Genomic DNA, 12,727 nt, shown 5'->3' with positions numbered 1-12,727 from the left:
ACAAAAGGATCTTCCAAGAGAAGCTTCTCTTACCTTAGGTTAGAGATGTGTGTCAAAAGAAAAGGGAAAATAAAAAGAATCAATCAATCGAAGATTGAAGAAAAGTGAAGGAAAATAGAAAAGAAAAAAAAAGGGTTCTTTGGACCAAACAATATCTGAACAATGTGCAGAATTGTCAAAAGAGAAAAATATAAAAGAATAGAAAATGAGGGGTGTGTCAAGCGATCACTTGCTCTAGTTACAAACCAAATATTTGTTTCCACTCTTGTTTCACACCGAACCAAAGAGAAAAGGAAACAAAAAGGGGAAAGGCCAGAATAGGCAAAGCCAAATTTCCTACTCCAACCCTATAAGTCCTATTGATCCATTGATTGCACATATTATTTTTGATTTGATGGGAAATGACTTGCAAAGTCAATCTACGACATATATGTGGTTTGGAATTAAGATGAAACACTTGCCTGTGTGAGATTTTATACACCTTGAGCAGTTTTCCTCTATTCGGTTGGACCCAATGTTTCTTCTAATGCTCTTTTAGAAAAGAAATGCTAATGTCTTAAATCTCATTTTGGTTATGAGAAATTCTATTTGCATGCTTTCATTCCCCAGTAGTCACATTTGTTTTTCTTCAAAACTATATGTTGTTTTGATCGGTTTGGGGGTTTGTTTCTTTGCTAAGCGTGTTCATGTTTTAGTGAAAGACTTTCAAGACTATCATAGTATTCTTTACTTTTCAAAGACTATCATAGTCTGTTGTCTTGCAGAGACAATCAAGGTCATCTGCTCCTTTACTTTTTGAAGACTATCTTAGTTTGTTGTCTTGTAGAGACAATCAAGGTCATCTGCTCCTTTACTTTTCAAAGACCATCAGAGTCCTTTGTCTTGTGAAGACTATCAATGTCATCCGCCTTTACTTTTCAAATACTATCATAGTCTATTGTCTTGCAGAGACAATCAAGGTCATCTACTCCTTTACTTTTCAAAGACCATTAGAGTCATTTGTCTTGCGGAGGCTATTAATGTCATCCGCCCTTACTTTTCCAAGACTATCAAAGTCTTTTGTCTTGTAGAGACTATCAATGTCATCTTCCCTTTACACTTCAAAGACTTCATTGTTTTTTGTCAAGACTATCATAGTCTTCTTTACATTTCAAAGACTTCAATGTCTTTTGTCAAGACTATCATAGTCTTCTTTACTTTTCCAAGACTATCAAAGTCTTTTGTTTCAAGACTATCACAGTCTTCTTTACTTTTCCAAGACTATCAAAGTCTGTTGTCTTGCGGAGACTATCAATGTCTTCTACTCTTTACATTTTCAAAGACCATTAGAGTCTTTTGTTTCAAAGACTATCAGAGTCTTCTATCGAGACTTCAATGTCTCCTTTACTTTTCAAAACTTCAAAGTCTTTTGTTTGATGTACCTGATACCTCTTACATTCTTTCTTTTCATAGGTTTCACTGCTTGGGTTTCCGCTAGTGGCCATTCAGATGACAAGATCGCTAGGATGAAATTAGTGTCCTTATCTTTACTTACCTTTTCATTTTCAATGAAAAGATAAGTAAAGAGGGACAACTGTTAGACCCTAATTTCGTCTAGGGATGATCATTTGCTAAAGTTTTGATTCTTGCTAGCCAAATTGAGTTGCTTAACACCAGTTGTCATGCAATCCGAAAGGTTTTTCGATGTTTCGGAAAAGAATATGGAAAATACCCAAAAGGGAGGGCAAAAGGGTCATTTGGAGGCTTTTTCAGACCCCTGGCTCGCCCAGGCTAGCCTTTGGCTCGCTTGGGCCCCTAGAAGACTTAGGGGTGAAGTAACCAACTTGCCTGGGTGAGCTGAGCTCTCCTAGGTGAGCAAGGTCACTTCAGGTTGAAGCAACAACTCACCTGGGAGAGCTGAGCTCGCCTGGGCGAGCTGCTGATCAACCTCCTCCCCTCATTTCCTATCAATAGGTGTGAGGGGGTTGAAGGATGGGGTTCAGACTTTCAACATTGAAAGGATTTAGTGAAATTAAGGAAAAGAAGGAGAAAGAAGAAGAACAAACGTGTCCAAGGCGCTTTCCAAATCGCATTCGTGACCGATTCCTACATCGTTCTTCGTTCGTTCTTCGTTCATCAACCGATTGTAGAAGCAAAGCTTCATGATGAATCAAGATTGATTCAAAGATGTTTTGATGATAACAAAGGTGATGACAAAAAGCTCAAAGGTCACTTCATGATAATCAAAGAATGAGTTCAAGATGTACAAGATAATCAAGATTGAATCAAGAACACTTCAAGGTTCAAGAAGAAATTTGACTTCAAGAATCAAGAGAAGACTTAATCAAGATAAGTATGAAAAGGGTTTTTCAAAAACTGAGTAGCACATGGATTTTTCTCAAAACATGTTTACCAAAGAGTTTTTACTCTCTAGTAATCGATTACCAGTAGCAAAATGGATTTGAAAATTTTTTCAAATGAATTTATAACGTTCCAATTGATTTCAAAAAGATGTAATCGATTACAATGTTTTGGTAATCGATTACCAGTGATTGTTTCTGAATAAATCAAAAGATGTAACTTTTCAAATGGTTTTTGACTTTTTCAAATTGGTTTCAAGTTTTTCTAAAAGTCATAACTCTTCTAAATGGTTCTCTTGACCAGACAAGAAGAGTCTATAAAAGAAAGACTTTGTTTTGCATTTTCAAATCTATCCAAATTCAATAAATCTTTTCTATCAATCCAATACAATCTTTTACAAGCCTTGAATCTCTTTGAACTTCTTCTTCTTCTTTGTGCCAAAAGCTTTCCAAAGTTTTCTAGTTTTCTAAACCTTGAAAACTTGTTTTATTCATTCTTTTCATATCTTCTCCCTTTGCCAAAAAGAATTCGCCAAGGACTAACCGCCTGAATTCTTTTTGTGTCTCTCTTCTCCCTTTTCCAAAAAAACAAAGGACTAACCACCTGAATTCTTTTGTGTCTCCCTTCTCCCTTGTCAAAGAATTCAAAATGACACAGTCTGAGAATTCTTTTGATTCTTCCCTTTCCCATATACAAAAGACTTCAAAGGACTAACCGCTTGAGAATTATTTTGTATCCCCATTCACAAAGTTTCGAAGGTTTAACCGCCTGAGATCTTTGTCTTAACGCATTGGAGGGTACATCCTTTGTGGTACAAGTAGAGGGTACATCTACTTGGGTTTAACTGAGAACAAGAGAGGGTACATCCACTAAGTTCAAAGAGAACAAGGGAGGGTTCATCCCTTGTGGATCTTTGCTTGTAAAAGGATTTTTACAAGGTTGGAAAAGAAATCTCAAGGACCACAGCCCGCTTGGGGACTGGATATAGGCACGGGTTGTTGCCGAACCAGTATAAAAACTCGTGTGTTTGTCTCCTTCTTCCCTACTCTTTTACTTTCCGCTGTGCATTTTAATTTCCGCTTTTACTTTCTGTTAAGTTTCTCTTCTACTCCTTATTCTCTTAATAACTTAGTAAAAGCCTTAGAAGAGTAATTTTTAATTAGTAAAGGTTTAGGAATAATTAATTCAACGCCCCCTTCTTAATTATTTCGAGGCCACTTGATCCAACACCGGTTAGTTTTTATTTTAAAGTTTTGAATTCGCTTTATGCACCCTTAAAATAAAGTTTCAACCGATCATTTACTTCACAATTCATCTTTTAATGAGTTTGAAAGTAAATAGGTGAAACCAAAGTTAAAATCAACACATAACCAAGATTTTATCCACAAAAATTGCTTGAATCCATTCAAGGTCCAACGCCTTAACGTTTTATTTTACTTTTTTTGGTTAAAATGAACTTTTCAAAAGTTGAAAATCAACTCTACGCATAACTTTCTAGCTTTTAAAGAACTACGTAGGTCTAAATTCCTCATCGCACTTGAGGATATATAGGAGCAAGGGCCACACTCTTGTTGACCCAAAAAGTAAAAAACCATAAAAAGATGGAAAATAAAATAAATATTGAAGTCATGATTTTGCACACTCGATTAAAGGTTGTCGTTCCTTGTGACGGACGCGTGGGGTGCTAATACCTTCCCTGCACGTAAACAACTCCCGAACCTTTATTCTTAAAATTCGCAGACCCCTTTTGGTTTTTCTAACGTTTTCCTCGAATAAACATTGGTGGCGACTACCGCGCATTTTCCTCTATTGGAAGATGCACCCTTGGGTCTCACCTCACCCTTCCACCAAAGGGTAGGTTGCGACAATGACCATAGCATACAAGGATTAGCATGAGATGCTCCCCTTCGCATTGCATGGTTATTAGACTTCTATCTGCACATCTACTGGGGCAACCCTGTTCTCTTTGGTGTACGAGATGGAAGTTGTGATCCTGTTTGAGGTGGAGATTCCTTCTTTAAGAATCCTAGTAGAGTCGGGATTGGGAGAAGCAGAGTGGGCCCAGGCATGCTTTGACCAATTAAATCCTATCGAGGGTAAGAGATTGGCTATCATGAGACATGGGCGACTATATTAGAGCAGAGTGAAAAACACTTTTGACAAAAGAGTGTGCCCGCGTAAGTTCAACGAGGGGGACCTTGTTCTGAAGAAAGTATCGCAGGTTTAAAAAGATCACCGAGGTAAATGGGCCCCAAACTGTGAAGGACCGTTTGTGGTGAAGAAGGCTTTCTTAGGAGGAGCGTTGTTGCACATGAATATGGATGATGAAGAGTTGCCTTCGCCTATGAATTCTGACATCGTCAAGCGATATTACGTGTAATACTTGGGGCAATTCAAAGACTCAATATTGGGACCTCCTCAAGGACTCATTAGGATCTCCGCATCTTAAGTTTTTTTGTAAAACAATAATCGCAACATTAATAAATATGGATTAATAATTTGCATCTCTCCCTCTAATGTTGTGTCCTTTGCACTCTTTTATTGTCGTTGAGCATGAACATACACTCTCATTTTTTGCTCACTCACACGACCAGTATTCTGGAGCCATTCGCCACGTTCAACACGAGTGTCGTAAGCGTTAAGTAAAATTGAACATGACAATAAAAAAGAGGAAATCACGACACGTGTTTAGTTATTACGTTTAACGTTCGATCGTAAACATGCATGCATCTGCATCTTATCATCAAAGTATCTTGCAATGGGGAAAATGAATGAAGGATCGCTTTCGGTGATGGTCAGCATCACACCAACTTGGGTAAGCCTAGGGGCAAATGGAAAGGTGATACAAACATCTCATAGCATTTTTTTCATATTTGCATGTTAACATTTTCTTTGTCAAAGCATTAGAGCAGGTGCCAACAAGTGCTAGGTCCATGATAAGATTTTCTCAAAATCAAGGAAAGGAGTTAGGAAGGATGAGATGGCGAAGCCTCGATCATAATCCTGCGTCCGGCTAAAGACATTAAAGAAGCATTCCTAGGAGGCAACCTAGTATCTCTAAAACTTTGCTCTTTAATTTTATGTTTTTATGCTTTCCGTTGCGAGTTAAGATCATTCTTTTTCTCAAATTATCTCATGAATTCGCCTAAAGTTTACACATAATTATAAGGTTTAGAAGGGAAATATATATAATAATAGTAATAACAAAAAAACTTTGCAAAATCTTTTTTAAAAAATAATAATATTAACTCACTTGGGCGAGTGGGCGCTGCAGAAACAAAAATAAAAGGAGGGGTGAAATATGATTTCACCCCATTCTCTTCAAAATCACAAAATCCATTACCCAAGCTCACGGGAATTCCATTGGCAGCAGCATCTTCAAGCATTTTGTGCACCTTTCTATCATTTATTTTTGCATTCCTTTCATCTGATTCAAGTAAGTGCCATCTCCATCGAATTTTACCCTTTCCTTTCGATATGTGGTTCTTTGATTGTTGCTTCTTTGCAATGTTTGTGAGATGATTTATGTGTAAACCCATGACTAAATGCTTTGTTTGATGGTTGTATTGGATGGCTCTAGGCCCATCTTTGCTTCTTTTACGAATTTGCATGTCATGTTGCTCCTTATCCCTCATTTATACATGTTTTAACATGCGCACACCGACTGTTTGATGAAATGTCACAATGGCTATTATATGTGTTGTTTTGAAACCTGAATGGGTAATGATCCTTACACATGTTCAGCCATTATTTTAGGTGCATGATCAACATAAATTGTTAAATTAAATGCCAATGGTATGAACTAAGCATGAAGTTTCGGACATTGCTTTAGATGTAAATACATGAGTCATATGAATGCTTAAAGTTGTTTGGATTGAATTGGCCTAATTGTTTGGTTAAACTTGCTGCACTAGGGTGGGAACATTTCACATGAATTGGTGTAGAATATCAAATTCTTTCTTTCAAAATAATACACACTGATAAAAATAATATGGTTATGTATTTCATGCAAAATATTTTTTATGCTAAATTTTAGTTGGATGTGTCTTTGTAGGCAATGGCTCCGAAGAAGCTTTCTGCTAAAAATGGCTAGGAAGGCCACCGCAGGGGAGGGATCCCGTGCAGCCCCACAAGCGGAGATTGAGTTTGAAGAACATCGTTTCCAAAGCGAGGAGCATCAGTGCCGTTTCAAAGCGATTAAGGATTGGTCTTTCCTAAAAGAAAGACAAGTCCAACTAACAGAAGGAGAGTACACAGAATTCTAGGCGGAGGTTGCTAGGAGGCATTGGACCTAGCTAACAGAGCCCATGGCTAAGTATGACCCTGAGATAGTCATGGAGTTCTATGCAAATGCCTAGCCCACTAAAGAATGAGTCATGGATAAGCGTTCCTGGGTGCGGGCCAATGGATCCCACACGATGAGGATGCTATCAACCAATTCTTGGGGCATCCGTTGATCTTAGAAGAGGGACAATGTTGTCAATACGATGAAAGAAGAAGCCAAGTCTCATGTTTTGATGAAGAGGCCATAGGCCAGCTACTGTGCTCCCCAGGACATGATTTTTCACAGAGCGTGGCAGGGAGCCAGGTGCGGATCATGCACACTAGCATGACCACTTTGACCCAAATTTGGATGACGCTTCTGCTCAGCAACATCCTTCCTAGTGACCTTAATTTTGATCTCCTGCTACCTAAATGCCAGTTGATCTACGCTATCCTGACCCAAATCAGGGTTCATGTATCACAACTTATCTCGGATGCCATCTACCAGTTTATAGGTATTGCACCTCCGAGACACCCAGCGAACCCAAAGAAGTCCAACAAGGCACTGGGATTTCCAGCATTGATCACATGCCTCTGCCAGTTCTACGGGGTACCGGTCACGCCCACAAAGCTCATTCAACCCCTCATTAACAGGTCCTTCATTGAGAAGTACTGCATGCCAAGGCAGGCACAGCAGGTGGGGCAAGACCAACAACAACAGACGCACCACCACCTCCTCCACATTAGCCACCATCCCTAGAGTCCATCTCAGCGCATGCATGCAGCATTTGGCTGACCAGCAAGCGGGAAACCATAGAGGCCAGGTGCAGTTGAACGATAGCTTTTATCAGTATACACTGCACCAGCAGTGCCAATACCCCAACCCTTACTCATGGCCTACCCCCGACCAGTTCAGAGCTACTGTGGCATGGCCTGGGGATAGGCCTAATTTTCAGGAAGGTGTAGGTCCCATAGAGGCCCAAGGAGATGAAGACGGAACTGAGGAGGATAGAGATATGGAAAATGTGATGGATTTTTTCCTTTGAGGAGATTGAGCCTCCCGACCAAGACCTTCTAAATTTATGAACTTGTCTTTATCTTATTTATCGCTTTCAGTACTTTGTTATGTTATTTTGTTGTGATGATTGTTTGAAAAAAAAACTAAAGGAACTTACGTGTGGTTTCGTTTCTATTTTCGCACGCCCTTTGATTTTTGTTAGTGTAGTCTCAGAATTTACGTGGGTATCTTCCAAGGGATATTTCTATCATCTTTTGGTTAGTCATGGATTTTTGAAGGAAGTTAAATGTTCATAAAAAAAGGTAAGAAAGGAAAAAGAAAAGAGAGAAAAATCAATCAAAAATGGAAAAGAGCAAGAGGAAAATAGAAAAGAAGAACAAGTTCTTTGGAACAAACAATGTCTGAACCATGTATAGGGTTGTTGTAAAGAGTAAAAAGGAAGGGAAACAATAGTAACTTGGTCAAGACATGAAGGGATAGGGAGTGATCGCCCATTTAAGTTACTAACCAAATCTTTATGCCTGCTCTCCTACTCACACCAAAAAAAAGGGGGGGACCAGAGCCAAAATTTCCTACAAGTCCGACCTTAAAAAGTCCTATTGATCCATGATGATTATGCACATTATCCTTGATTTGATGGTAAATGACTTGCAAAATCAATTTATGACATATCTGTGATTTGGAATTAAGATGAAACACTTGCCTGTGTGAAGCTTTATACACCTTTGTGTGTTTTCCCTCTATTTGGTTGAACTCAGTGTTTCTTCTAATGCTCCTTTAGAAACAAAATGAAAATGTCTTAATCTCATTACTGGTTATGAGAAATTCTATCTGTATGCTTTCATTCCTTATTCGTCGCATTATTTTTGAAAAAAAAATGTGTTGTTCTGATCAGTTTGGGGGTTTGATTTCTTTACCAAGCGTGTTCGCTTTTTTAGTGAAAGTTTCTAGGGACTTCAATGTCTTCTATCTTTTACTTTCCAAAGACTTCAATGTCTTTAGTCTTTGCATTTTAGGACTTCAATGTCTTCAGTCGTTTACATTTCAAGACTTCAATGTCTTCAATCTTTACATTTACAAGACTCCAATGTCTTCAGTCTTTTACATTTCAAGACTTCAATGTCTTCAATCTTTTACATTTCAAGACTTCAATGTCTTCAGTCTTTACATTTTTAAGACTTCAATGTCTTCAGTCTTTTACATTTCAAGACTTCAATGTCTTCAGTCTTTACATTTACAAGACTTCAATGTCTTCAGTCTTTTACATGTCAAGACTTCAATGTCTTTAGCCTTTTCATTTTTCAAGACTTCAATGTCTTAAGTCTTTACATTTCAAGACTTCAATGTCTTCAGTCTTTAAATTTCAAGACTTCAATGTCTTCAGTCTTTATATTTCAAGACTTCAATGTCTTCAGTCTTTACATTTACAAGACTTGAATGTCTTTAATCTTTACATTTACAAGACTTCAATGTCTTCAGTCTTTACATTTACAAAACTTCAATGTCTTTTTTCTTTAATGTCTTCAGTCTTTTACATTCCCAAAGACTTCAATGTCTCCTACTTTGTTGTGCAAGACTACAACGTATTTTTCTTAATACTTTTGATACTTCCATGTTGATATCTATTTGTTCTTTTTTTTTATAGGTTTCTCTTCCTTGGTTTTTGCCAATTGTTAGTCAGATAGCAAGATCACTCGAATGAAATTAGTGTCCTTATCTTTACATACCTTTTCATTTTCAATAAAAGATAAGTAAAGAGGGGCAACTATCATACCCTAATTTCGTTCGGGGACTATCATTCACTGATGTTTTGATTCTTGCTAGCTGAACTACGTTGTTCGACACCAGTTACCGCACAAAACAAAATATCGTTCGAAGTTTTGACCAAGAATGAGAAAGATACCAAAAGGGGGGGGCAAAAGGGTCTTTTCCTTGAGTTTCCTGGACCCTAGCTCACCCAGGCTAGCCTCTGGCTCGCCTGGGCCACCAAATGACTTCAAGGTGTAGGAACCAGCTCGCCTGGGCAAGCTGATGACTTCAGGAGTAAGCCTTAGCTCGCCTAGGCGAGCTGCAATTCCACCAAAATGATGCTTTGCCTATAAATAGGCGTGCTAGAGGGGTTGAGAAGGGGTTACAACATTGAGTAGCGAAGGAAATTAAGAGAAATAAGAAGAAATGAAGCCGAGGCACTGCAGACTGTCGCTTAGTCTTGTTTTTTAAATTTGAATGTGATCTATGCACCCTTAGGGGTCCCCTTTGCTGTTTTGTGCACATTCATTTCCTCCATCTATCATCGGTAAATCTCACTTTTCTAAAAGTTTAACATTAACTGATCATTAGTGTCGTAAAGTTGTCTTTTAAAGACATTGAAAGTTAATAAAAACAAAAAATAAAACCAACGCATAACTGATTTTCTCTTCATCAAAGTCACATGAGATCATTCAAGGTCCAACGCCTTAATCACCCCCTTTTGTTCTCTTCATCAAATTTTCTTACTTTAAAGAACTACGTAGGTCTGAATTCCTCATCGCACTTGAGGATATGTAGGAGCGAGGACATCCCCCTTGTCGATCCCAAAAAATAAAAAAAATATAAAAAAGGTCGTCGTCCCTTGTGGCGGACACGTAGGGTGCTAATACCTTCCCTATGCGTAAATAACTCCCGAACCCTTATTTTCAAAATTCGCAGACCTTTTTTTGGTTGTTCTAACGTTTTTCTCAAATAAATGTTGGTGGCGACTCCCCGCGCATTCTCCTTTTTGGAAACCGTGCCATTTCTTTTCGCCTCGCCCTCCCGTCGAAGGGTAGGTTGCGACACTAATTATTTGACATCATATAAAATACCATTGTCTTTTTAAGACTTCACTTTACAAAAGAGTACAACAACTATAATATTTGCCTCGCAACCTGAACCAAATGCATTTAACTCCTCAACTATAATATGTGTAGAATAGAAAAAGAAAAAGAAAGTTAAAAGCCAAATTTTCTAAAAATATTGGAAACAATGCATAATGGTAAGAACTCCCATTAACACATTAATATTATTAATATTATTGTATGTCAATAAAATGAAAATGTAACATAGAGCTTGAACCAAAAATCTCTTACCAACCAAAACGTTATGGTCAAAATCCTCATGAAAGACTTCACTAAGTAGGTGCACGTTAATAATGTTTTGTGGAATAATTGCTTTAGGTTGTTTTGCAATGGTTGTATTCTTTTCAAAACTCAGTTTAAATGGATGCTTTGTGGTATGATATTCTCCACCATTTTTACGCATATCAAAATTTGATAGCATGTAAATCGTCACCTCTTCCACCTTGGACTAAAAGATGTAGCAAATTTGCTTTCGAACTATGACACCAATTTTATCCCCCTACATTACAAAAGAAAAAATGATTAAAATTTTTGTTATAAGAAGTGTTATCAAATTTAATATAAAAAATACACACCTTGTTGTCAATTAGGACTAATTCTAAAGGGAATGTACTCTTTGCATTTGGAGAAAATTGAAAATGGATTACCTTAACCATTATACGTAAATTTGTTTTTTTGGGAGTAATATCTGACACTAAATCATATTTAGGAGCCATTTGTACTATAAAAAAATGAAGAAATGATGCACCTTTGATGGTAAGCTTTAATTGATAGCATTTCAAATGGTTAATATACAATCATTTATATAGCATTTTAACGGAGTTTTTTTTTCTTGCATAGTAAAATAAAATCAGCGAATTGAACATAATAATTACAATTATCATGAATAAAAAGAAAATAAATGAATTAAATATAGTAATTATAATTTTTTAAAATATTACATATATCCTAATTTACGCATATGTTGTCGTAGACAGCTTGACGAAATATATTTAATTCTTAATTTCGGTTGGTTATAATTTTGGTAGGTTATATATTTTAAGAAATATTACATATTACCTAATTTACACTACAAAAAAAAAATGACATATACCTACGGAGACTTTTGCCTACACACATAAATTAGTGTAGGTAAAAGTCAAAAAAATACTTATACTTACAATTGTTTGTCATAGTGTAGGTAAAAGTAAAAAAAAAAATTCATTTCATCCTTATCCCCTCGTGGCTAGAAAAAATAAAAAATGGATTTTTTGAATTAGCAACTCTAAAGAGCGAGAGGAGTTATCGAAAGCCCCGCGACATCGATGACGATCTCGACGCCGATGACAGAAAGAGCGAGAGGGAGACTGTGACCGCGAATGTTCCTCTAGTCGTCACAGGAGCGAGAGGGAGAGAGACGGAGAGAGGAAAGACAGGGATAAGGATAGAGAGAGGAGGGATAAGGATAAGGATAGGAGAGACCGTGATAGGGACAGGGAGCACGAGAGAAGAGAGAAGGATCGGGAGCGAGAGAGGGAAAGAGCGGAGAGGGAGAGATCCACATGGAGCAGGAGTCGCTCTGAGAGGGACAGAGACAGGGAGCAAGATTTTGATATGCGCGATGGCCGGTAATTGATCTTTTCTTTGTGTTTTGTGCAATTTGTTTGTGAACTAGGGTTAATTTTTTAGTTTAGCGTTGGTTCAATTCATCAATTATCCTTGCAAATGGTTTGAATGGATGGTCATGAGTATGGTGAAATAAAAACAAAAAAGAAAACATAAATAAGTGTGCATTGGCGATGAGATATGCATTTATTCATTTGTGTTGCATTGGTGTTTTTCTTATTATGTGATATGTAGTTTTTACTTGTCAGTACTCACTAGTCAGCTACTAGTTTACTTGAAATCCGTTTCCAGATCCAGAATTCTTTTTAAAGAGTTGTCTATGGCGGTAAGGCTAATGGTGTGGCTATAATTCTATGCAAGGACTGAACTTATATACAATGTCGTAGGCGCTTTCGATTCTGTAATCAGAATTGAAGTTTTATGTTGGTAATCTTTGTCAACCTTTAATGGAAACCTTTACGATGCGGATTAATGTAGTGAAAGTGTGAAACACCAATTTTGATTGGAGAACAATCCCAAAAGCACCTGAAGAACTTTAACTAATCACAATTGGAGTTTTGTCCTTTTTTTCTGGTGAAAGGGGGGACTGATTTGGTTTAATAAAATGAGACTGGATTTGTATTAT

Source organism: Glycine max, chromosome 8 (assembly GCF_000004515.6).
Source record: "Glycine max cultivar Williams 82 chromosome 8, Glycine_max_v4.0, whole genome shotgun sequence".
NCBI classification, from domain to species: domain Eukaryota; kingdom Viridiplantae; phylum Streptophyta; class Magnoliopsida; order Fabales; family Fabaceae; genus Glycine; species Glycine max.
Note: the sequence above shows the minus strand (reverse complement) of the source record.